This window comes from Myotis yumanensis, unplaced genomic scaffold (genome assembly GCF_028538775.1).
Source record: "Myotis yumanensis isolate MYYU_CA2020_CCGP unplaced genomic scaffold, mMyoYum1.0.hap1 SCAF_9, whole genome shotgun sequence".
Lineage (NCBI taxonomy): Eukaryota > Metazoa > Chordata > Mammalia > Chiroptera > Vespertilionidae > Myotis > Myotis yumanensis.
Genome location: NW_027223760.1, coordinates 70,611,502 through 70,639,008, shown reverse-complemented (window position 1 = coordinate 70,639,008; position 27,507 = coordinate 70,611,502). Strand labels below are relative to the sequence as shown.

General features: G+C 38.7%; 1 protein-coding gene across 2 annotated transcripts in view; it reads left to right on the top strand.

Annotated features, from left to right (window-relative positions):
* The window catches only part of ORC5 (origin recognition complex subunit 5), a 161,227-nt gene that overhangs the window by 103,901 nt on the left and 29,819 nt on the right, over window positions 1-27,507 (top strand). Inside the window, exons 16-17 of one of the 2 annotated variants that reach the window (XR_011472683.1) lie at window positions 5,600-5,708; window positions 24,317-24,397. The gene's annotated coding sequence lies outside the window, so the exon portion shown is untranslated. The remainder of the gene's footprint in view (window positions 1-5,599; window positions 5,709-24,316; window positions 24,398-27,507) is intronic. The other variant, XR_011472684.1, reaches the window with a different exon arrangement.

Sequence of the window (27,507 nt, the reverse complement as noted above, 5' to 3'; positions counted from 1 at the left end):
GGGAACAGTCAGATAATCACTGAATTCTATTATCAGTGTTTTTTTTTTTTAATATGGATATACAATTGGCCTTGTACCATTCATTGCAAGACCATCTTCCCCTTTCTCTGCTGTGCCACCTTTCACATTTATCAAGTGTCCGTATGTGGGTGGGTCTTTTGCTAGATTCTATTCTGTTTCACCTCTGTTAGTCTATTCTTGTACCAATACTACAGTCTCAATTATAGTAGCTTTATGACAAATTATGATATTTAGTAGTGTAGCTTCTCCAACTCTGTTCTTTTTTGTCAAGATTATTTCATCTATTATTAGCCCTTTCTATTTCTATATAAATGTTAGAATCAGCTGATCAACTTCAATTGTAGTGTTCTGGAAATTCTTCCATTTGACTAAATTTCTAATCTCTGATCATAATCCTAATATCCTCATATTATCTTTCCTATTGTCAAAAGAATTCATGGTAATTTTCCTTTTACATTTTTATTATGGTTATTCCTGCCTTCTCTTTTTTTCTCATTGATCAGTCATGCAAAGTTGTTATCAATTTTCATAGTTTTTCCAAAAAATAAGTTTTTTTGGCTTTGTTAATTGTCTTGTTTTTCTTTTTAAATACTTTTTGCTTTTGTAGTTAAAATTTCCCTGCTTCTATTTTGGGTTTTATTTGGTTTTATTTTTGTAACTTCTTGAGATGGATACTTAAACCACTGATTTTAAGCACCTTTGCTTTTTAAATATATATTTGACATCTAAACACTTCCCACTAAGCACTGCTTTAGTTTCATCACACAAATATTATGTCTGATTTCCATTATTATTTTGTTCAAGTATTTTCTAATTTATGAATTCTTCTGGGTCACATGGGTTATTTAAAATTATATTATTTAAGTTCTAAACATATGGGAATTTTCTAGTTTTGTGTTGTTTTTTTTAGTGGTGGTATTGCTATAGACCTCTGACTTATTTCCACTGTGGTCAAAGAATATACTCTCTTATGAAATTTGTTAGAGTAACTGAAGAAGAAAACATATATTCAAATTTGATAAATGATTCTACACTTGTTGAGTATATTATTCTATACATGGCTTTTAGGTCAAGTATATTAATCATCAAGTTCTTAATATCAGTTATTAATAATATTAAGATTTATCAGCTAAAGTATTTCATTCTTCTTTATTATTTCTCTGCTGAAATTCTCTATTTTGTCCTTTTCATTTCTTGATGATATTATTTTGAAGTTCATGTCTGGTAACTGCATCAGACAGAATAATAAATTCTTACCATATATTTTCTTATTTTGCTTTTTAGATAAATTTCATCTTCTTAAATACCCAGACATTTTTGATTGGGTATCAGACATAAAATGTAGAGAGGATATTGAAGCTCTGGATAATGTTATCTTTCTTTGGAGAGATTTTTCTTTTCCATGTCACCTTACAATCAGAAATTTAAATGATTTAAAGTCTAATGTCAGCATCTGGCAGAGCTGGTCTATTTCCAGTTTACTCCTCTAAATGTATATCCTTTTGGGGTCCTGATGCACCTCTAGAAATAGATTTCTTTTCTTTGGCAACTCTTCAACTTCAGTTTTTGCCTCCTAGACACATGTCTGATAAAAGTTTTGCTTAGCTTCTTATCTACTGCTTGTAAGAATGCCATCTCTCTTGAAAGGGTAGTGACACCAAATGCCAGACTCACTTTTGGGTTTCGTGTGTGTGTGTGTGTGTGTGTGTGTGTGTGTGTGTCTTCCAGTTTTACTAGTTATCAATAGGTTATTCAGTCCAAATAACTAATTTTTATTTATTTATTTATTTATTTATTTATTTATTTATTTATTTATTTTAATCCTCACCCAAGGATATTTTTCCATTGATTTTTAGAGAGAGTGGAAGAGAGGGAAAAATAGAGAGAAATATCGATGTGAGAGAAACATTGATTGGTTGCCTGCTCATGCGTCCTGAAGAGGGCCCCAGATGGGGAGGAGCCTGCGAACCCAGGATCCTTCCATCGCAGGCCGACGCTCTATCCACTGAGCCAAACAAGCTCAGGACAAATAACTAATTATTGATAGCTAAAAAATAGAACTCTTAGACCAGAGAATTTTTATCTAACGGTGTAAGCTCATCACATCTTATGTGTTAATTGGTTCAGTAAACACCTATGATTGAAATTCTCCTGGCAGGTTTGCTGTTTTCAATCATTAAGTTTTAGAGAGGCTTGTTTTATTGCTGTTGGTAGCTGATGCAGATTTTGCTACTTGTGTCTGATTTGGGTACTGCTGCCATATGTAAAACCCAAAATGTGATAGACTTTGCCACCACATGGTTGGTGGCAGCTGGAAGGGACACAAGGAAAATGTTAATGAAACCCCAAAGGGCCTGAGAAGAGTGTTTGCAGAATTCTAAAAGGCCCCAAAGAAGCTGTCAGTTGAACCTAAAGGGAAGAGAGGGAAGTATTATTGTAAGCTGGAGAAACAGGGGCTCTTGCTATGTAGTAACAGAATATGAAAACTAGAAAATGTGATAATAAATTTGAAGATCTAGCCAAGGAAGTTTCAGGAAGAGCGCTGGTGGTTCTGCTTGTGTTTTTAGCTACCTATAATAAAATGGGAGGAGAGAGGTGAACCAAAAAGGAACTGTGGCAGGCAGAATTCTAAGATGGCCCCATGATCTCTACCTCTTGGTGCTGCACCCATGATTAGGTGACATTATATGGGAGAAGGAATTTCATTCATGTCATTAGAGCCCCTAATCAGTTAACTTTGAGGTAATCAGAAGATTACCCTAGGTGGGCTTGACCTAATCAGGTAAGCCCTTAAAAGGGACTTGTCCCTTTATGTGAAGAGATTTGAAGTGGAGCCAGGCCACGAAAAGGCCATATGGTAAGAACCTGACAGTGTCCGCTAAGAGCTGAAAACAGCAAGAAACAGGGACCTCAGTGATACAGTTCAAGGAAATGATTTCTGCTATCAACCAAGGGAGTGTGAAAACAGATCTTCTCCAGTCAAGCCTGAAGATGAGGAGAGCTGGCTGACACCTTGATTTCATCCTGTGAGGACCTGAGCAGAGGACCCAGCTAAAATATGCTGGACTCCTGATCCACAGAAACTGAGAGATTATAAATTTGTGTTGCTTTAAGTTTGTGATAATTTGTTATACAGAAATAAGAAAACTAGCCCTACCTGGTTTGGCTCAAGAATAAAGCATTGGCCTGTGGACTGAAGGGTCCCAGGTTCGACTCTGGTCAAGGGCACATGCCTGGGTTGCAGGCTCAGTCCTCAGTGGGAGGCATGCAGGAGGCAGTCGATCAATGATTCTCTCTCATCATTGATGTTTCTATCTCTCTCTTTCTCTCCCTTCCTCTCTGAAATCAATGAAAATATATTTTAAAAAATGAAATAAAAAAACAAATATAGCAGTTGTTCAATTTTCAAGCAAAAGTTGAAGAAAGGAGCTAGGACTTTTTAGATTTGAAAATAAAAGTATATTTTTTCTTAATCTCTTAAGATGGCAAACTATTCTCAAATTAATGGCTTCCAAATTAAAAGTAAAAATAGCTTCTTTGGTTAGCACATATTTGAGGCACTATAGTGTAGTGTAGTGTAATGGTTAACTTGTTTGGGTTGAGTTCTGGCCCTGCCTTTTACTAGCTGTGTGACCTTGGATAAGTTACTTAAACACTCTGCTTTAGTTTCTAAATATCTAAAATGGGTTTATTTACCTCATTAGGTTCTTGTTCTGATTAAATGAGTGGATACAACACAAACAAAACACTTAGAATTTTTTACCTAGCAAGTGCTGAGTAAGTAATTAATGATTACTGCTACTACTAGCTTTGTCTTTTTTTTTTTTTCTTTTTACTTTTGTCTCATTTCTTATGGGACATTAAAGGCCAAGTCTAGTTTGAGGAGAGTAGGAAATATAGAGGAAAGAACAAATAAAAGGGAGAATTGGTGAAGAGGGTCAAATACATGTCAAATTATTACAGCCTGTAACTTTTGTGATGCTATTTGGGTGCAAAATAATTTTATGTTCTCAGTGTGCATGGAAGGAAGGAAGGAAGGAAGGAAGGAAGGAAGGAAGGAAGGAAGGAAGGGAGGGAGAAAAAGGGGTGGGGAGGGGAGGGAGAAAGGAAGGAAGGAAAGAAGGGAGGGAGGGAGGGAGGAAGGAAGAAAAGAAAGAAAGAAAGGAAGAGAAGGAAATAAAGAAAGAGAAGGAAATAAAGAAGGAAAGGTTAAATCCAGGCAGAGATCAAATCTAGGCTGGGCTTGAAAGATTATTATTATTATTGTTTAAAATATATTTTAATTGATTTTTAGAGAGGAAGGGAGAGGGAGAGATAGAAACATCAATGATGAGAGAGAATCATCGATTGGCTGCCTCCTGCATGCCCCCACACCGAGGATCAAGCTTGGAATCCAGGCATGTGTCCTGACGGGGAATCAAACCATGACCTCTTGGTTCATAGGTCAATGCTTAACCACTGAGCCATGTGGCCGGGCTGCAGGCTAATTATTAAATTGATAATTTTGTATGCCCCTCGAATGATGTTATAAATATCCAGATGGCCCTTGGCAGAAAAAATGAATAAACCATAGCTCTTTTGTTAAACACAGGGCACCTATGAAAAGGGCTGCTCATATCCGTCCATGCATGAGACCTGTTTTACTAATTATTCCCTCAGCATGACCTCTCCCTGGCCAGACACTTAGTAAACACACCCAGACATCCCACAAGTGGCCACTGACATCCCAGGATGTCCTCATCATGGCAGGCCCAGCCTCTGCACAGATACAGAGCAGAAGCAAGAAAAGAATTCATCACTCAGGCACGTGTCTCTCAGAGACACTTCATAAAGAAAAATGGTGGCTGACTGAGTTGTATAATCCTCTCTCCGAACATCCCAGCAGAAAGCACATATGTTCTTGAAATGAACATCCCTAAGAAGAAAGTTGTCTAAAATGTGCTGCTTGTGTGTCTTCCTTTCCTGAGGGAAAACCTGTTTAACTTTGGGTTTCACCACTCATAAATTATCACGTTATTTCTCACTTATGGCGTAAATATCAGTCTGGTTGGTATATGCACCCACACATCAGCTGAGACAGAAGAAAGCTAAATTTACAAAACATTAAATCAATAAGCATGTGTGAATGGGTAAACAGCACGAGATCCTTAACTTAATAAGGCCACAGCACTACAGTTAATCATCTGTTTTGCAACTTCTGGAGTGTTTTTTTCCCCCTTCTAATTTTATAGTGTTGCTAGAAGCCTAGATGAGTGAAGGTCCTATCTATCTATCTATCTATCTATCAGAAGAGAACAATGCACCTCAAAATAGGAAATGGAAAATATTCCCTGGGTGATGAAGCCACGGTAATACCTAAAATGCTACAGCCAGTGCAAGATGCTGTGTTTATTAAGAAAGAAATAAGAACTATAGTGTATTTTCCTTGTTGTTTCAACTAATGAGAAACCCTGGAATAGACAGGGCTGCCAGATGTCTCAGGAAAATATCAGTCTTCCAGATGGAAAGTGGAGGAAACTGTAGGAACAAATGAATAAAAATAGTGTTTCTTCTCCCTCTTCTCTTCCTCCCACAACAGGCCTCCGAATCCATAAGAACAGATTGACTACCTCTTCACAGTGAAAAATACCCTCCCCCACTACGGGCTATCCCTTGACGTCACTAAACAAATGTGGCAACAGGCTAGAGTGAGTATTTGAACTGCACTATTTACAAATGCCCAGAACTTTTCCCAAGGACAATGTACTGGAACGGACCCCTAGCAGATGACAGATTTCATCTGGTGGAAGATACTAATTACTACAGGTCAGTGGAAGCTGTAGTCCTAACCAGTTCTGTGTAAATGTGAAGGATAATAGTGTGGAGAGAGTTGAACAGTAAAACCCAGAGGGACTCTGGGCTTGGAGTTGGCCGGAATGTGGGAGCGACAGGGAGATGGGAAACACGGCATTAATTGGAAGCCCTTGTAAACACATACAACCAACTGCCTGAGAGAAGCTGCTGGGCAGACTCTGGCCTCTACCCATTCATCTGACCAGCGTAGACCAACTCTCAGTCACTTATCCTAAAACAAATCCTTTGCGTTGATACCCTCCACCCTCTTTCTACCACCGTTACCACACGAAAACATAGCTCCTAGGCAGCTTTTCCACTCAGGGGTGAGAATGAGCAAGAAAGTATGCTAACATTTGCAATGGCAGAAACTCCAAATTTGCTACCTATAAAGAGTAATCTATCCATGTTTACAGGTTAATGGACAATAAATCACATGAAGAAAGCCAGAATCATGAGATTAAAAGTCCAAGATAAAAACAGTATCTGATCCCCAATAAATATGAGGTAATTTAGGAAAGAGAAAACAATAGGAAAAAAGCAAAACTAAAAATATATTTTCAAAGAGATTCAAGAATATGTTTTAAACATATGTATGTTTTTAAAATTCATGAAATATCTCTGAATGGTTCATAAGAAATTAATAACAAGGTTGTCTCTAGGACTGGAAACTGGGTGAGCAAGAGCTTCCTTGTTACTTTACCTTTTTTTTTACCTATCGAATTTTGCCCCAAGAACATACATTACTATTAACAGATTAATAACATTTAATATATCCATAAATTGAAAACAAAGTACTATAAAAAAGAAATGACCAGAGAACAAGAAGAAGCTCTTGGAAAGTAAAAACATTATTTTTGAAGTAACTCCATACTGCTTTTCACAGTGGTTGAATCAATCTGCATTCATGCCAACACTGCACACGGGTTCCCTTTTCTCCACATCCTCACCAACACTTGTTTGTAAATTTATTGATGATAGCCAGTCTGACAGGTGTGAGGTGATATCTCATTGTGGTTTTAACTTGTGTTTCTCTGATGCTTAGTGATGTTAAGCATCTTTTCATATGTCTATTGGTCATCTGTATGTCTTCTTTTGAAGGTAGAAGCAATATATATATATATATATATATATATATATATATATATATATGTATATGTCTTTATTGTTGAGATTATTACACATGTCCCTCTCCCCACCCCATCCCCATAGCTTGCCTCCACCTGGTTCCCACCCCACCCCAGGCCCTCGCCACCCTATTGTCTATGTCCATAGGTAATGCATACATGCATATAAGATCTTTGTCTAATCTCTTCCTGCACCTCACCCCTTACACTCCCTTCCCTCTGAGAATCATCAGTCTGTTCCATTTCCATGTCCCTTATTCTATTCCATTCACGAGTTTATTCTGTTCATCATACATTTTTATTCATTTGATTTTTATAATCACTTGTTGATAGTATGTATTTGTTGTCACTTTGTTGTTCATAATTTTTATCTTTACCTTATTCTTCTTCTTCCCCTTCTTAAAAAATACCCTTAAGCATTTCATATAATCCTGGTTTGGTGGTGATGAACTCCTTTAGCTTTTTCTTGTCTGTGAAGCTCTTTATCTGACCTTCAATTCTAAATGATAGATTTGCTGGGTAGAGTAATCTTGGTTGTAGGTTCTTGCTGTTTATCACTTTGAATATTTCTTGCCACTCCCTTCTGGCCTGCATAGTTTCTGTTTAGAAATCAGCTGACAGTCGTATGGGTACTCCCTTATAGGTAACTAACTGTTTTTCTCTTGCTGCTTTTAAGATTCTCTATTTGTCTTTTGCCCTTGGCATTTTAATTATGATGTGTCTTGGTGTGGTCCTCTTTGGATTCCTCTTGTTTGGGTTCTTCGTGCTTCCTGGACTTGTAAGTCTATTTCTTTCACCAGGTAGGGGAAGTTTTCTGTCAATATTTCTTCAAATAGGTTTTCGCTATCTTGCTCTCTCTTCTCCCCTGGCATCCCCATAATTCGGATATTGGTATGCTTGAAGTTGTCCCAGAGAATACTTACACTATCTTCATATTTTGGATTCTTTTTTCTTTTTGCTCTTCTGGTTGGGTGTTTTTTGCTTCTTCGTATTTCAAATCATTGACTTGATTCGCGGGACCCTCTAGTCTGTTGAATCCCTGTATATTATTCTTTATTTCAGTCAGTGTATGCTTAATTTCTGACTGGTCCATTTCCTTTTTTTTTTTTTTTTTTGGCATTCTCACTAAGATCCTCGAAGGTCTCACCAAGTTCCTCGGAGGTTTCTAGAAGATTCTTGAGTAACCTTATAACTGTGGTTTTGAACTCTATATCCAGTAGTTTGCTTTCTTCCATTTCTTTCATTTATGTATCTTTGTCTCTGCATTTTGGCTGCTTCTCTGTGTTTGTTTCTATGAATTAGGTAGCTGCTAAGTCTCCTTGAGTTGATATAGTGGCCTTGTGTGGTAGGTGTCCTGTAGGGCCCAGTGGCTCAGCCTCCCCAATCACCTGAGGTGGACACTCTTCTTGTACCCCTCTGTGGGCTGTGTGCACAGTTTGGTTGTAGTTGAGACTTGATTGCTGATGGTGTCACTGTGAGGAATTGACCTCCTGGCCAATTGGCTGTGGGGACCAGCTGCAACTACAGTGGGAGAGCTGCTGTGCAGGAGACACTCTTATGGGGCAGGACTTGCTTCAGTGGGGCTTTGGTGCTCACTGAGTCTGCCCCTTGAGTGTGTCGATTATGGATGTGAAGAGTTGTAATCTGGTATGGTCTCACATTGACCACTGGGTACACTGGCTCTTGGGTCTCCAGGAAGGTGAAATGTTAGCCACTGCCTGGGGCCACTCAGCAGGAGCTACAGAGAGATCTGCAGGTTCCTCCTCTTTGTGTCGGGTTTGGAAGTGTCCATGAAAGGCCCAGCTATGAAGCAAGGCAGGCTGCTGCTGGTGCCAGCATTGAGCCTTTTATTGATAGCTGTGGGGCTCCCTGACTCAGCTGCAGTTTGTTTGACAGGTTTTAGGCTGAGAAAGGACAGGCCATTCTTATGCAAAATCCACTGCACACAGCTTGTGTTGGGTTGTACATTGTGTGGGGCAGGATCTGAGGGAATCGCCGGGGCAGAGCAAACAGAAATGGCTGCCAGTCAGCCCTGTGACTGGGAAGGTCCCAGCATAGGAACAATGATCCCTACGAGCACCCCCTCTGGGAGAAAACCACCCTCGAGTTCCTGCCCCAATGCCAGATAATCCAGTTCCTCCTGGTATATGTCTGTGTTCCCCAGAGCCTCGCCCTGATGCTGAGCTCAGAGGAGGTGGGACCTTGTAAGTTCAGTTTGTGGTGCCGGCATTTTAAGAGGAACAGCTGGGTATCCAGCAGCCCAATCTGCACTGGTTTTGCAGCCCGTAGTTCTTACTGCCCATAGGGACTTCTTTTCTAGCTTTGGGACCCTGGGCTGGGGGTCTGGTGTGGGATTGGGACCCCTTGCTTCTCCAGAAGGCTTCCACAAATACGCTCTCCCTCTCGATTAAAAAAGAGGCACACATGGGTGCCAGACCAGTCTGTTCAGCACCTCTACACCTCCTACCAGTCTCAATGTGCTTTCTTCTTTACCTCTGTATTTGTAGTACTTACACTCAGGCAGCTTTCTCATGGTTCTGGATGATAATTGTTCTGTATTTTAGTTGTAATTTTAATGTGGTTGTGGGAGGCAGCAAGTACAGGCGTTTACCTATGCTGCCATGTTGGTTCTCCAGTAAAAGCATTATTGATGAAATAATAGAAGAGTTGGGATAACAACAAATAATACAGAGACAGCAAACTCACTAGTATGAGCTTCATAAAAATAAAACAGAAGGGAAAAAGAAAGATTATCAAAGAAATAATAGAATAAAATTTCTCAAGCTAAAGAGACATGGATCTTTAGGTTGAAATGGCTGTTTTCATAATTCTTCTCTTCTACTGTTTTAAAAGATAACTGCTTAAAGTTATAATTATAAAACTATATTGATGCACTTAGAACATGTAAAGATGTAATTTGTATGGCAATACTAGTCCAAGAAGGGATGCAGGAAGGGATAAGTGTTGGGGAAAGTTTTATATAATATTGAAATTAAATTAGTATTACTCTGGAGTATATTATTTTAAATTAAGATTGAATTTACTCACCAAATTTAGAGCAGGATGAATGAAAAAAGAGACACAACTAGAAATATCATTGCGAAATTTCAGAATTCTAAGAATACAGAAAAGATCTTAAATACTTCCCACAAGCCTGGTAAAATGGCTGAATCCCTATTCAGTATTGGGTCCTTCACATACACAGAGGCACGGTTCCTTTTTTGTCTACTCCAATGCAGCAGTAGGCTTCCATTATGGAAATAAGAAGGCATATAATAAGTCCGTGAATAATGGGAAAACATTTTGGGTCATCTTTTAAAATAAAGATTTCTATGCAGGAGAATGTCTTTGTGAGTTTGCAGGGGGAAAAAAAACCACAGATGATTTTTTTAAACAGAAGACACATAAAGCATAACCCTTTAAGTAAAAAGTTTGATAAATTTGCCCATATAACTAACATATTCTATGCCAAGAAGGATAGAATGAACAAAAACAAGGGGTTGAGGAAGTTATTTGTAACTTGTATGTTAAGATTACACTTTGGAATTCAGAATATATAAAGTTCCTATAAATCTGTAAGAAAAATAAAACATAATGCAAACTGGACAAATGATCTCATGAGGCAATTCATAGAAGATGAAAATAGAATGACTATATGTGAAAATATTGAGTGGAATGATGCATTCTAAATTACAATGATGGTTTCTTCTGAACAGACAATATCAAAAATCTAGTGAAGGAGAGGAATTGGAGAGAACAAAGGGGAGTCTCACTTGTTATATAGCTCCTAGTCTCAAAAAAATAGAGAGAGAGAGAGAGAGAGAGAGAGAGAGAGAGATTTCTCCATCTAGATTTGGTATAAGAAGTTGACATATACATATTCCTGATTAAGACTTCTGAGTCACATGTCACAGATGGTTGCCTCTGATGAGTTACAGGCAGTATTCTTACATACGCCACAGTCTTTTACAACCCTTACAATTCTGTAATTCTGTGCCACCAAATTTAGTTTATGGCCAGGACTCCTCATAAGCAATTGCTTCACTGTGTTTTACCTATTGTGGTTAAGATAATGTGATTGATGCCTTTTGCAATAACAATGAGATTTCTCCATAAAAGTCATTCTTTATGAGTAGATAGTTCATGATAGCAGCTTGTTAGAAGCTTGGGTTTCTCTGCCCTTCCTTCCTGGCCACCCTGTCCATACTGCATTTGAGTCCAGGCAGTAAATATGATGTGCCCAACCCAAATAGATGGATCAAGGAAGTATTTGACATGAAAGCTCTTGCAGGAGAAGTGGCTTACCACCATTTGGATAGAAGCCATTGGGACAGGCAGTCCAAGGAACTGGAATTAGATGTTGTTCTTCCCGCCTACTAGTAAGGCTAGGATAACAATAACTGGATAGAGATCTTTATTTTGAATACCTCTCAACGTAATTAGGATATAGGCTGATCTTTAGAAAAAGTACCCAAAGAACCTTGTGACCAGCATACTTTTAAAAGGCAATACCATAGAACTAAAATAGCTACAGAACTTACTCTTTTGATAAGGGAAAAACTTCTTTCTAGATTTATGCTCAGGTTGATAGTGGAAATAAGATTTGTTCTTAGTAGTGAGAAATCTCAGTGCCATCTGATGTTCATAGCTGTATTATTCAGAGTAATTAATTACAACAGACAGCCTTGAAATCTCAGGGGGTTAACACATAAAGGCTTGTTTCTCACTTTCATCACAGTGCAGCGTTGGCCAGGCAGTCCTTCATCTCATCTGTGCGTGCTCTCCAAGGTTGCCTCCGCTGGGAAGAGAGTGGTGGAGAAAGCATGTCAGCACCCACATGCCTCGGCCTAGAAGAGACACATTCAGAGCCCACTGGTCAATTGAGTGATATGGACCCAACCTAAATGCAGAGGGGATTGGGAAATACAGAATGCAGGTGTAGGCTTATCTTTAGGAAAAAAGTACCCAAAGAATGCTATACCCAGCATCATTTTTAAAGCACTGCCATAGAAGGAACATATTGGTATTTGGTAAGCATGGTGTCTGTCACTGTAACGAAGCACAGCTCTCAGGTCATGTTTTAAATCAGTATCACTTATAGTTAGGAAGGCAGTCCTACTGTATTCAGAATTTACATTTTATCTCCTTAAATCTATGAGCAGAGTAGGTATTGGCATGTCTAATTTAATCTTCAGGTATTATGGAGCATACCTTACCCCCCCTACCCCCCAGCCCCACCCCCCTTGCTAAATCTGTTAGTAAAAGCTTATTTTTATGGATAGGATATTTAATTTTAATAAGTCATTTAATTTCTGAGATTCTTTGGCTAGTGCTTTCATGTCAATTTTGCTTTAGTTAAAAGGGGTTGAAGGGCCATTGATAGTGCCTCTTAGAATATGATCCTGCAACATTATAGCAAATACATCTTTTCGATTCCTGGGTGGAGACAGGTGGTGCAGCCCAGAAGTAAAATAATCAGTGTGCTCCAGACAGTTGATTTTATATGTGATCGTAAATCTCTAGACAATGACTGATGGTGCTTGTAAACATTCCCCACAAGCTCATCAGATGTGTTTGTCGTAGTGCAACCAAGAATCGAGGGCCCCTGTCATGGTTATTGTGAGTCACACAGGTAACGGAAGCACAATACACTTGATGAAAACAGTGTTTGCTTTGCTCTAGATAGGCGGTTCTCAACCTGTGGGTCGCGACCCCTTTGGGGGTCGAACGACCCTTTCACAGGGGTCGCCTAAGACCATCAGAAAACACATATATAATGACATATTGTTTTTGTGATTAATCACTATGCTTTAATTATGTTCAATTTGTAACAATGAAAATACATCCTGCATATCAGATATTTACATTATGATTCATAACAGTAGCAAAATTACAGTTATGAAGTAGCAACGAAAATAATTTTATGGTTGGGGGTCACCACAACATGAGGAACTGTATTAAAGGGTCGCGGCATTAGAAAGGTTGAGAACTACTACTCTAGATGGAATTGAGCCTCTCAGTATATGAATCCCAAGAAGTGGTCTGACCTCAGATTGCTCAGTTTGTTTCAGTCCTCATGCTTGAGGTGGCATTCATTTGCTTACCAGTAGTATCTGAAGGATTTGTACTGTGCTATTTTCCAATATTTTGGGAAAAGCATCTCTCCTCTGTTGTTATAAGAGACTTTGAGTTTGTTAAAAGGTAATGAGCAACAATAGATCAGTAGGCCTTCAGCAGGACTACTCTTAACTGTTCTAGAAATACATAGCCACCCCATCTTTGTTTTCTAAGAAACTTCAAAGGAACAAAAAACACTACCATATACATAGAGGTGGAGTGATTTTACTCCAGTTTTGGATGTTGTCGGTAATGGAATATAATATTTTGAGTCTTTTTATTATATGTTTTAGTGGAGAAAAGCTGATGATTTCATGCTGTCGTTGTTGAAGAGGGTTAGGATACTATTAAATTCTAACAGATTATCTATAGGTCTAGGAATTGCTAATGTGTTTGAGCTTTGCCCATTATTTTCACTGTTATCCTAATTCATCTCAAAGCCTAGCATAACATGTCTTCTCAGGAGATCTATGAAAATTCTGCCTCCGCCCTGACCGGTTTGGCTCAGTGGATAGAGCGTCGGCCTGCAGACTGAGGGGTCCTGGGTTCGATTCCGGTCAAGGGCATGTTCCTTGGTTGCAGGCACATACCCAGTAGGGAGTGTGCAGGAGGCAGCTGAATCGATGTTTCTCTCTCATTGATGTTTCTAACTCTCTATCCCTCTCCCTTCCTTTCTGTAAAAAATCAATAAAATATATATTTTTTAAAAATTCTGCCTCTGAGGATGGGTACAAGAATAGGATGTATGGGTGTTTAGGAAGAAGTGGCTTAGATTGAAATGGCTGTTTTACTTATTCTACCTTCCTCAACCCTTAAATACTCTTAGTTGCCAATTAATAGCTTTGTGGACACAAACTTAATTTTTTATAAGTTACATATGCAAATTTCTTTATTAATGAGTGTAACTTGAGGAAGATGAAGTTACCTACATGTAACTGACAAAGTAAGTACTTTTTACATGTATATTCTGTTACTTATAAGCAAGGCAGGATAATACAGTGGTAAAACATACAAGCTTAGAATCAAATTTCCTGTATTCAAATTCCATCTGAGCTATGTGACTTTATGTCTCAGAACCTTAGTTTCTTTGTCTATAAAGAGAAGAAAATAATATTATCTATCTTACAGTGTCATTATAGATAATGACATTGTGTTCATAAAACATATAACATAATTTTGTAAGAAAAATTAATATTTTTGTATGTGTTAATATGAGTTTAACCAGGTGCTGTCCAAGGTTCTGAGGTGAGTTCTGACTCATAGTCCATTATGACACAACATGAACAATGCAAATGGCTTGCCTAGAGCTGTACATTTTTTACAGTGTATCAAGTAGGTAGCCTTCCACCCAGTCAGGTTATAGCTATGTAGGACCATCTTTCTTAGCAACTTGAAGTTGGATCACTGACAAACTGCCTCACATAAGTTGTATGATGGGATTAAGTGCCACCAAAACAGCTAGACACTTAAGAAGAAGTCTGTTTTAATTTTCCTTCCCCTCAATTAATTTCCTTAATTGTCTTTGTGAACACATCTAAATTTTTAAAAATGCATATGAAAATTATTTTTTAGTTATATGAGTTTGATGTATGAAGGGAAATTCATGATAAGAATCTGTTTAGCTTACTAGACATCCTATCAGCATTATATTTATTTATTAACTTATTATGATTAGAATATAATTCCCAAGGGGTTGATAAACTGTATTCAATAATCAAAATTCTTCCTGAGATTATATTATGTATTATACTAGTGACCCAGTGCACAGATTCATGCACTTTGAAAAGAAATTAATTAGAAGGTGGCTGCTGGGGCAGGACTGGGCAAGACAGGCTGGATACTCCCTGGAGCCAACCTCCCACGGTCCTTCCCTGGCTGGCCGCACCTGGGGTGGCACCATGGTTCAAAGGGCATCTTCGAAGTGAGCGGGGGGCGGGGGGAGGGGGGGTTCCTTCAGCAGGAGAAGTCCCTCCACCTGGCCTGCGGGCATCAGGCTGAAACCGGCTCTCTGACATCCCCTGAGGGGTCCCAGAGTGTGAGAGGGCACTCTGCAAAGTTGCTGTCGTACAAGGTGTGGAACGCAAACACAAGTGTGCAGTAAACCAGGTTCGGGGCTGACAGTGCCCCAGCAACAACATAACCCACGGCCAAAGGTGGAATCTCATGCCCCATGAGGAATCGGGCTCCCTCTTCCCTGGTTTCGGGATGTGTCATCCTGCATGTCATAGCGACTGGTCAGATGGTTGGACACTTAGCATATTAGCCTTTTATATAGATAGATAGATAACTTTTATTTTTTAACTTCTTATCCAGATTTCTTATGAGAGAATATATGCTCCCTAAAAGCAAGGTGTTGTCTCTTTTGTTCACCCCTTATTCCTAGAGCCTGGAGCTGTGCATGGCATGTAGAATATGCCAACAAATTAGATAACTTAAATGAAATGAACAAATTCCTAAAAAGACAGAAATTATTAAAATTGGCTAAAAAAAGAAAATCTGAAGAGACATATAACAAAGAGATTGAATTAGTCATTTTAAAACTTCCCCTCTGGAAAATCCCATGCCCAGAAGGCTTCACTGGTCAATTCTACCAAATGTTGAAAGAAGAATTAACACCAATTCTTTTTTTTTTTTTTTAATATATTTTATTGATTTTTCACAGAGAGGAAGGGAGAGAGATAGAGAGTTAGAAACATTGATGAGAGAGAAACATCGATCAGCTGCCTCCTGCACATCTCCTACTGGGGATGTGCCCGCAACCCAAGTACATGCCCTTGACCGGAATCGAACCCGGGACCTTTCAGTCCGTAGGCCGACGCTCTATCCACTGAGCCAAACCGGTTTCGGCTAACACCAATTCTTAACAAACTTCCAACAAGTAGAAGAGGAGGCACACTTTCTAACTTATTCTGAGTCCAGTATTATCTTGATAGTTAAACCAGACAAACATCACAACAAAGCGACAGAGGAGTCTCAAATAGATACAGCCCTAGCCAGTTTGGCTCAGTGGATAGAGCATCAGCCTGCAGACTGAAGGGTCCTGGGTTCGATTCTGGTCAAGAGCTTATGCCCAGGTTGTGGGCTCGGTCACCAGTAAAGGGCCTTCGGGAGGCACTGATCAATGAATCTCTCTCTCATCATTGATGTTTCTATCTCTTTTTCCCTCTCCCATCCTCTCTGAAGTCAATTTAAAGAAATTTTTAAGAAAGAAAATAAGATATAAAAAATTCTCAGTAAAATACTAGCAAATTGAATCTGTATGAAAAGATTATACAACATGACCAAGTGGTATTTATCCCAGTAATGCAAGCTGGATCAACATACAAAACTCATTAATATATCATATTATAGAATAAAGGGCAAAAACAAAATGATAATTTCAACAGATGCAGCAAAATCATTTGAAAAATTCCAAACACTTTCACAACACACACACACACACACACACACACACACACACACAGAATAGAAGGGAATTTCTCAACCTGATAAAGGGAATCTACAAAATAACCTACAGACAAATTAGACTTAATGGCAAATCACTGAAAGCTTTTCCCAATCCACAGAATGGGAGAAAATATTTGCAAATCATATATCTGACAAGGGACTTGTATCCAGAATATATAAGACAAATAACCCAATTTAAAAATGGGTAAAGGATATAAATAAACATTTCTCCTAAGAAAATATACAAATGGCCAACAAACACATAAAATGATGTTCAACCTCATTAGACATTAGGGAAGTGCATGTCAAAACCACAGTGAAATACCACTCAACCATTTGAATGTCTATAGTCTAAATCATGGACAATAATAAGTTTTGGCAAAATGTGGTGAAGTTGGGACCCTCACATATTGTTGGTGAGAATGTAAAATAGTGCAGCAGTTCGGCAGTTTCTCAAAATGTTAAACATAGAGTAAACATATGACCCAGCATTTTTGCTCCTAAGTATAAACCCAAGAGATTGAAAACATATGTCATGTACATGAATGTTCATAGCAACAGCATTCATAATAGCCAAAAAATAAAAACAAATTCCCATCAGTGGATGAATGGATAAATAAAAGGTGGTATTTTAGTCAGTGGATATTTATTCAGTCATAAGAAGGGATGAAATATTGATCCATCCTACCTCATTAAAGAGCCTTGAAACTATTATGAGAAGAGAAAGAAGCCAGTAACAAAAGGCCACATATTATATGATTCCATTATATAAAATGTCCAGAATAGGCAAATCCATAGAAATAGCAAGTATATTATGGTTACAAGGGCTGGGGGAGGAAGAAATGGGGAATTATTAGCATTTCTGGGGTTTATTTTTGGGTGATGAAAATATTCTAAAATTAAATAATAGTGGTGTTGCACAACTGTGAATATGCTAAAAGCCACTGAATTGTACACTTTAAAATGGTGAAATGCATGACAGGTGAATTCTATTTCAATAAAGCTGTTTTTAAAATATGAAGCATATTTAATGGACACATGTACTCTTCTTACCTTACCTGCCTCTTACAAAGGACATGGAAAGGAATCCAGATATATATTTCACTTTCCATTGTCCTCTCTCTATATTTACTCTGTCACCTTTTTCTTGAACTTTGCAGAAAAACATTTGTTCTTACTCACCTACCACTTCACTTCTCGCTAAAGCCCTACATTGTGTAAATAAACTTAGCATTGCTCACAGTGAGAGAGAAATGCATCCTCTTCACAAGATTGAAGGCAGCAGGGAAGTATGGAAGTTACAGGATATTTGTTGGCTGACTTGAGAAAGAAATCTGGACACACTCCCACATAAAAACTTCTATTCATATGTGTTTGTTTATGTAGAAGTTTGGTATAACATACATTTAATGTTGTAATAAAGCAAATTATTTTGTAGTGAGTGCATGATAATGTAGAGTTTCCTAAAGTGATATAATATTGTGGGAAGGATTATCTCTTCCCACTATTTATCCCTCTCTCCCGCCGCCCCTGCACAGAACCCAGCTCTTCCCAATGCCTGGAGAGGGAATGGGGAATAGAAAGGAGCTCTTTCTAATGTAACCGAAGGGAAGGAGACACACACCAATGTATCATGCTACATTCAGGGAATGTCCTGAGGGAATTAACCTTCGTGATGTGAAGTGTCTGAATTGTTGCTAGATTTTTCCACTCTCTGGTTGGCTCTTTTTTATAGTTTCTTCTGTCTTCCTATTCACTCATGGATTTGAAGCTCTCCTTTTCTCCCAGTGTGTAAGGGAAACTGGATGGAATAAAGAGTGACTATCACCATCAGCAAAAGCAGGACATAAGTCTGCTCCTTGGAGGTGGGTAGAGAAATGGTTATAGAGCCTCAGGTACTTCTGAGGGAGACGAGAAGACACAGGGAGAGGGCCCAAGGGGAATATTCTGATAATTGAAGTCACTGGGGCTACCCGAGAATCTAGGAGTAAGGTCCTGTGTCTAAACGTGGAAATCAGAGATGACCCAGCTAGATAAAGAAAGTCAGTTGCAAATCTTTGCCACCTCCAGGCCCCTGGGTGGATTAGAAAACTTTATTTCTTAACTTAACTCTGGTGTAGTAACAGATAACAGTCCATGGGATTTTGTACCTGTATGTAATTGGTCGAAGAAGTGGATAGGTCACTCTTACCATGACTCCTAGAATACCAGACAGCTCTTTGATTTTTCAGTTCTAAGGGATGGGGGGGGGGGGGGGGGGGGGGAGCCATCAGTGGGACCAACCAACATTCCCTTTCTTGATAAAAGATCTTCTCTTTTGTTTACAATAATATACATTCAATTGAGGGATGGAAGTTAAAATTTTTTTAATTTTATATTTTCCAGATCATGGTTATTTTCAGAACACGCACACACATACACACTGGTTCTAATATTTGGGGATCAGTTTTACAGGTTGCTTTATGAAGTGGTTGTTAATTACATAATTAAACAAATACATTTAGTATTGATGAATTAATTTCAGATTTAGGGGACAAGAAAGGAATTGAATTTAGAATTAACATCTTACTCAATAGAAAAAGTAAAAATTTTCAGTAATTTTATAAAATGACTAAATGCCAATTGTATTTGATAAGCATCCCAATGAGTCCTACAAAAGGTAGGGGTCCTTGAGTCTGAAATGGTCCACTCTTTTTATTAGGATAAATCTCCAGAGCCATTTGGAGCAAATATGTGCTAATAAGACCCAAAATGAAAGAGATCTAAATTCCTCTCCAGATAGATAGATGGATGGGTGGATGGATGGATGGAGAGATGGACTGGTAGACAAATAAACCACTGCCCGCACATTTCAGAATTTGCAAAAAATTTAATTCTCAAACTAGTCAGGTATTCTAATGATTTAAGTGTGTCTAAGAAACAAACATAGCTATTTTTATGAGGGGAGGCAAAATGACTCTTGTGCCAAAATAATTCAGCATTGTCAAGGGCTGGGTTTCTTTCATTGCTATTGTCTTAATGCCCAGGAAAATGCTTTGTTTGAAGCATATTCCAGGACAAACACATCTTTCAAGTGTCAGATTTCATATGCCTGCATCGTTTCCTAGTCCCTTACCTGTCATTATATGAAACTTTTATGACCACTGGCAGACAAAGGCCAGAAAGACAAAGGGAAGAAAAAGAGAATAGTTCCGTAAATAACAGATCAGCAATTTAGGCTCAGCTGAGGAATTTGGCTCCCAGGCCCCAGACTGCTGAAGAGGCTGGATTCAGATGTAGTTGACACTGGTGAGTCATACAGATGAGCTTCAAGTGCCCTAACGTTAGTGGTGTTAACCCTGCTCAACCACCACACAGGTCACAGAATCTTACATCAGTTGCTTAATCTGCTTGCCTTTTATCTGCAAAATGAATCTACTGACATTGTACTCTCCTTTGATACACAATATAGCTAGAAAATATTGCTAATGAAAAATAATTAGAAAATAGAATATCAGCTATAAATTAAATAAGTATAAATGAAATAAAGATGGTCATCATAGGCACAAAGAGAACTTTGATTTCTCCATAACAATAATAGCCTTCATTTATGGAAGGTTTTATTATGTGCCAAGAATTATTCTAAATACTGTACTTATTCAACCACTTATTTAATCCTTTTTGAAACCCCATGAGTTCAGTGTTTCATCTATAACATGCAGAGAATAATCATTCCGCATCACAAAATTGTTGGAACAATCTCAGGCATAGAAGAAGCACGCGATAAATGTTAGCTGTTATTTGGCTCACAATCTACTGGATTGGTTTAGAGAGAGAGAGAGGAAACATTGATTTGTTGTTCTACTTATTTATGCATTCATTGGTTGACTCCTGCAGGTGTCCAGACCTGGATCAAACCCACAACATATCAGGACAAAGCTCTAAACCAGTGGTTCTCAACCTTCTGACCCTTTAAATACAGTTCCTCATGTTGTGACCCAACCATAAAATTATTTTCGTTGCTACTTCATAACTGTAATGTTGCTACTGTTATGAATCGTAATGTAAATATCTGATATTCAGGATGACTTTAGGCAACCTCTGTGAAAGGGTCGTTCGATCACCAAAGGGGTCATGACCCACAGGTTGAGAACCGCTGCAAATAAATGACTACCTGGCCAGGGCTACAATCTTCTCTTTTTCACTCCTTGAAAATTCAGGCATTTGCTTTGCTCCAGTTTTCTGGCACTCTTTCCTTCTCCATAACATCACAAAAGTCATATACACAGATTCTTTCCATGTTTTAACGTAAAATTTTTAGAGCTTGAAAGATTGGATGCATTTGAAGCAGGGGTGGGGAACGTCCAACCTGCGGCCTGGATAAGAGCAGAGAAATTGTTTGGTCTGGTCCTGCCAAGGCAATGGCAGGCGGGACTTGAAATTCAATAAATCTAGGAGCTTTTTTCAGACATACTGTTAGTGGAGATTGTTATTTGTAGTAATAATAGTGGTGGCCTTTCAAACATCTCTTGCACCCCATAGAGTTATTAGACTGAGCTAGCTAGCCATCGTCATACACTTAACCTTACTGTAACCGACTGTATCCTTACCAATAGAAAAAGGAAAAAAGATTCCAATAATTGTATTAAAATGCCTAAATGCCAACTCTACTGGATACATACCAGGGAAACTTAGAAAGCTAGGGGTCCTTGAATCTGGCTACTTCCATCCTCTTAATAAACTAAGTCTCCAGATCTGCTGAAGACATCTAGCGGGAATTTTGTCCATCAGACCACAATTGGCATGTCACCCAATTCTAGACAGTAACACAAGAGATAAAGTCTACTAGGGAGTTTCTGGGAAAGGTGTCCTTGCTGCTACAAGACAGCTGCAAGAAAGAGCTGGTCCTTCTTCCTTTGGGCATTGTCATGCTTGGATGTGATAATGGGAATAGCTGGAGCCATTGTGCTGCCAGAACTGTAGATGAAGCCAATACAAGAGGAAGGCGGGGAAGCTGGAACCTTGGGGTGCTCAGCGCAACTGCCCTACCCCTGAGCTCCTAGTCACATTTTCCTACTGCTTAAGCTGTCTGGGTTGGGGTTTTCTCTCACTTCCAGCAAAAAACACTCTCTGATACAAAATGTTGATAATAACAAATCAGCAACAACATATGAGAAGGACTGATGAGCCTTATATTTCTCTATAAAACTTTCAAAGAGGTCCTGCAAGTGAATTATTTAATCCAGGTTTCACAAGAAAGACAATCCCTCCCATATAACCCATTTAAAGGTGCCATGTTCTGAGCTTATATGCGGCAAATTGGTTTTCCAAATTTCTTGGGCTTTATATTTCAGCGGGATATGCTAGAGGCATACTATATGCTTGGGCAAGTATTATGGTCCAGGGGATGTGGCTACATTTACTCTTGCCATCTTATGATAAAGCTAGGGTTCTCCAGTTATAGAACTTTTGTAGAATAATGATCAGCTAATGGCTTTCAATCACCCCCTTGTCCCTTTTTTTATTACCATTGCTTTCTAATGTTCATATAAACATTGGCTTTGATGTTAGATTTTCAAATAACCAACACATTCTCTGCTTTGAGAACATTTTATCAACATGATCTGTGTTTGACCTTATGTTTAAATTGATTTTTTTCCTGATAACCTAATAACCCATTCCATAGATCAGACAATCCTTTTTTCCTTTGCAACCAGTACTGACTATTATGATCATCTGTTTCCTAACACACTGTTGCTCTTCAAACTTTAGGGTGGTACCGAATCTCCTGGAGGGCTTGTTAAAACAGATTACTGGCAAACTTTAGGTTTGGACTGGGGCCCAAGAAGTTGCATTTCTAACATTTTCCAGGTGATAATCATGCTCTTTGTCCAGAGACTACTACTATATATATTTTTTATTTATTGAGAGTGACATTGGTTAATAGGATCATACAGGTTTCTGGTGTGGATTTCTATGTTATAAGATACGTATATTGCACTGTGTGCCCACCACCCAAAGTTTTTAATACATTGAGTACTTAGAAGTAATAAAGTCCACCATAGTTGGAAAATATTCTCAGGTGTTTCTTTCCTTTCAACAGATCAGTATGGAATTTATACTATTGTCATGATTCATTGATACTATTTTTAACATATATCTAAGAAAACTACTTGGACTTTTAATGTATTTCTTCTTCAATGTTCTTCCTTGGCCCTTTTTTTCTCTTAGTTGATAATCTCACCAATGTTCACTGTTTCAACTATGGCTATTGCATAGCTATCTCTGATATTCATATCTCCATCTCTGACCTCCCTCTCAACCTTCATGCCTCCTTTTTCCATAAGCAAGCTCTCCAGGAACTCAAATTTGTGTTGTCAAAATATAGTCTTTCTCTAAACCAACTGGTTTGGACTGCTTTTTATTTCTCAAATTCCTCTGCACTATTAAATGAAATAGGAGTGCAAACACCAGAGATCTAATCATCATACTGTGTGATCATGGGAAATCAAATAACCTCTCTGGTCCTCAGTGTATTCAGCTGTGAATTGGAGTTGGGATTCATCTTTTGGTTTTTATGGTTTGGCTATAACTGTAGCTGTGGGTGTATTGATTGTTTGGGAGTCTGGCCTTGCTCCTAGTTTCCATTAACAATGGGAGTCAGGGAACTTCCAGACTTGTGCCAGCTGCTTTTACTGGCTTGGAGGAGCTGAATGCTAAATATTCAGGACTTTTGCAAGTTAGTTGTAAATCTTAATAGCTTGAAATTGGCCATGATGGGAGTATTTACTCCAACAAATTGGCAGATGCTACAAATCAGAGCTCTTGCCCACCCCTTCTCAATATATCACTGCCCCTGTGCATTGAGGAATGCCCACCCTCACCCTCATCCATGCTAAGAAAATACTCTGTACGGATACCGAAAATGCTTGTCCTTCTATGGTCTTCCAAAATGTTAAGGGGCACACCATCATTTCTTAGTTGTGGCTGAAGGAGAATAAGAATGGCTTGGAACACACATTTGAGAATGTGAAACATGGACCTTAGCTTCCCTTAGCTTCTCTGAATAGACCATTGGAAAACTATACTTACTATATATTATGTGACCACTTGTTCTCTCTCACTCTTTTTCTCTCTTTCTCTCTGAACCATTTATCAGCTGCCACCTTTTCTCTTTTGTTGTTTCCTTTCCTTCTTTGAGATCTTAGACTAGGAACTGAATTGCACAGACTGTAGTTATGGTCATTTCCTCTCTGAGCTGAGAGGCCACTGTAGACTGTGAGTGTGAACATGCCTTTGTTCAAGTACTGGTTTTACCTCTTTTTAGCCATCGAATCTTAAACTATTTATTTGAACTTTCTGCTCCTTTGATTCCACATAAATAAGAAGGAGATACAGTCAGTTCTGCTATAAGATCTGTTAAATAAATTAAAACAAAAAAGAGAAAAGGGAAATTTGTTCAAAGAAGTTGAGCACAATACCCTGGTGCGTGTACAAGAAACACGATGAATGCAGAAAACTGCACCCAGCTGCACGAAGGCCCAGTGGAATAGACAAACCTGGCACAGACAAGAAGCCATGCCCATCCACATCTGGAGATAAAGCTTCCCCTCCCATTTCTGATAACCCTTCTCCCACCACTTCACAATACAAGCACTCGGGCCACACAGTCAGATACCCTTCCCTCTCATTGACTTTCCCTCTTTATTTTCAGCCTATTTTGTATTTTATCTCTCCATTTGCTGATTCTCTCTTCACTCTTTTCCTGTATTTCTTTTGTTATCTGCACACAGAGTGGCAAGCTGGGAGCAGGTGGAGAGGCCATGGGACTGCAGGTGCCCACCCCCTCAAGCAAGCTGTAGGTCTTTTTCAAGGTAAAATACAGTATTTATTGTAGTAATTATGTATTTCTTAACTATTTCACATCTATAAATATGCGCTACCATTTTTATTATGTGCCCTTTTTTAAAATGTGCCACTGAAAGGTGCTTGAGTGTTATACCCCAGCCTCGCTTTACCATAAGCATAAGACCTGTGCTTTATTGCATAATTTTGCACAGAGTGGTGTTTTTTAGGAACATAAAGATAATGGCTATAGTAGAACAGATATAATATCAGTAACTGCCTCTTTCGTAAGGTTGATGATTCAGTGAGTAAATATATGCAAAACACTTGGGTTAACACTTGGCTATAGTAAGTAGTAAATTAGCAATGGCTATTTTTGCTCCAACAAAGAGGGGATTGAAGTAGATAGTATTCTCCAAAGACCTTCCAACTCCAGGATTCTATGCATTCTGGAGTCTGGCCCCCTTATTGTGCATGCATATGACATGGGAAACTTGAGGCTTGCTTGAGGCCATACAACTAGCTAGTGAGGCCATAAGAGAGCACTGATATCCAGGGCTCTTACTGTCTCTCCAAACCAGTGACCCACAGACTAAAGGCAATAACTAAAAACTAATTGCAAAGTAATTAAACATCTCTCAGTTTCTAAAATGCACATTAAATGTTAGTAGTTATGTTAAAATGTGTCACATGGAAGGGACTCTAAGATTCTTAGCCATTTGGGCTGTGTCAAAAGTTATAGCTATAACTATATAGCTAGAAGGCAGATGTCTGGCCTATTCAAATTTTACTCTGAATTAGAAGAAGCACTTTTCCATATTTGTGCCTAAAGGGAGAAAAGCATACAAGGGTAACATCCAGTCATTGGCAGAAGAACGCCTAAGGGGCAAAGAGAAATTTATTTTTATCTCTCCCATCACATTATTATCTTTTCATTAGCAATTCCCTCAACCCCCAACATTCAGAACACTTATGCCCACGGTGAAGGTTTTTTATGTATTGCTTATGGTATACATTGTGTGCCTACCTAAGGAATATTTGTCCTTTGTGATGAAATAGCCTCAAGAGCCATTATGACCTCACTTACATATTTATTTTTTAAATTTTTTATAATTTATTTTTCAACTCCAGTTGGCATACAATATTATATTAATTTCAGATGTACAACATTGTGATTAAACATTTATATACTTGCCGAAACCGGTTTGGCTCAGTGGATAGAGCGTCGGCCTGCGGACCGAGGGGTCCCGGGTTTGATTCCGGTCAAGGGCATGTGCCTGGGTTGCGGGCACATGTCCAGTGGGGGATGTGCAGGAGGCAGCTGGTCGATGTTTCTAGCTCTCTATCTCTCTCCCTTCCTCTCTGTAAAAAATCAATAAAATATATTTTAAAAAAAAAACATTTATATACTTCATTCACAAAGTGATCATCCTGATAAGTCTAGTACCCATCTAACACCAAACATAGTTATATTATTGACTATATTCTGTATGCTGTACTTTATATTCCTATCACTATTTTTGTAACTGAGAATTTGTGCTTCTTAATCCTTTCAACTACTTCACCCATTTTCTCAACCCTCCTCTTACCTGGCATCCATCAGTTTATTCTCTGTATCTATAGTTGGTCCTATTTGTTTTTTCATTTAGTTTGTCTTTTAGATTCCACATATAAATGAAATCATATAGTATTTGTCTTCTCTGTCTGACTGATTTCATTTACCCCTAGGTCCATCCATGTTGTTGCAAATAACAAGATTTCATTCTTTTTTATGACTGAGTAATATTCCATTCTATATATGTATCACTTCTTTTTTATCTACTCATTAATCCATGGACACTTAGATTGTTTCATATCTTGGCTATTGTAAATAATGCTGCAATGAACATAGGGGTGCATATATTTTTTCAAATTAGTGTTTTGGAAATACCCAGAAGTGTAATTGCTAGGTCATATGGTAGTTTTATTTTTAACTTTCTGAGGAACCTCTATACTATTTTCCATAGTGGCTGCACCAATCTGCATCCCCACCAATAGTGCACGAGGGTTCCCCTTTCCCCACATCCTCACCAACACTTGTGGTTTGTTGATTTATTGATGACAGCCATTCTGACAGTTGTGTGGCTTTAATTTGCATTTCTCTGATGATTAGTGACATTGAGCATCTTTTCTTTTTTGAGTTTTATAAGAGTTTATTTGAGCCCAACTGAGGACATATGCCAGGGAGCAAGATCTCAAATGCTCCTTGAGCATCCTTTTATATGGCTATTGGCCATCTGCATGTCCTCTTTGGAGAAATGTCTGTTCAGGTCCTAGGCCCAATTTTTAAATTAGGTTGTTTATTTTATGGTGTTAAGTTGTGTGAGCTCTCTATATATTTTGGAAATTAATCTTTTATCAGATGTATCATTGGCAAATATCTTCTCCCATTCAGTAGGTTGTCTTTTTATTTTGTTAATAGTTTCCTTTGCTGTGCAGAAACTGTTGTTTGATGTAGTCCCATTTGTTTATTTTTTTCTTTTGTTTCCCTTGCCCAAGGAGACATATCCAAAATAATGTTGCTAAAAGAGATATCAAAGAGTTTATTGCCTATGTTTTCTTCTGGGAGTGTAAGCAGGGCCAGCACCAGCAGTGGGTGCAAGCAGCAGCTCCAATGCCTGCAGCAGGTGTGAGCACCCAGTGGGACCGTAGTGCACAGGAGCAAAGAATTTTCAGTAACCACCAGAGGCTCGCCCCGATGACAGCAACCAGCACCCAGCCTTGGTCTGTAGATGTTAAATAAGAGTCCAGAGACTAATAAAGAGTCCGGAGACGAAATATAATTTTGAAAGGCACTGGGGGGGTCAGAGGAGCTTAGCTAAAGGAGCTAAGATCTAAGGTCTTAAGTGTAAGGCCTTCGGTTCTCCCCGTCCCCAGGACCCCATGCTTTTTATTAACACAGCTTGTCCTGAGGCGGGGCAGAGTTTTACACATCGAAGGGTATACAGTAACATTGTCAGAATGGGGGAATTAGCCTACGGCTGTTCAGGTGTTTGGCCAGTAGGAGGCAATAACGTGTAGATTAAGATGCCTTTTAGCTGTCTGGCAGCCAAGAAATCAATTTAATGTGTCCTGGTCAGGTTTGGGGAAATGCCTTCAG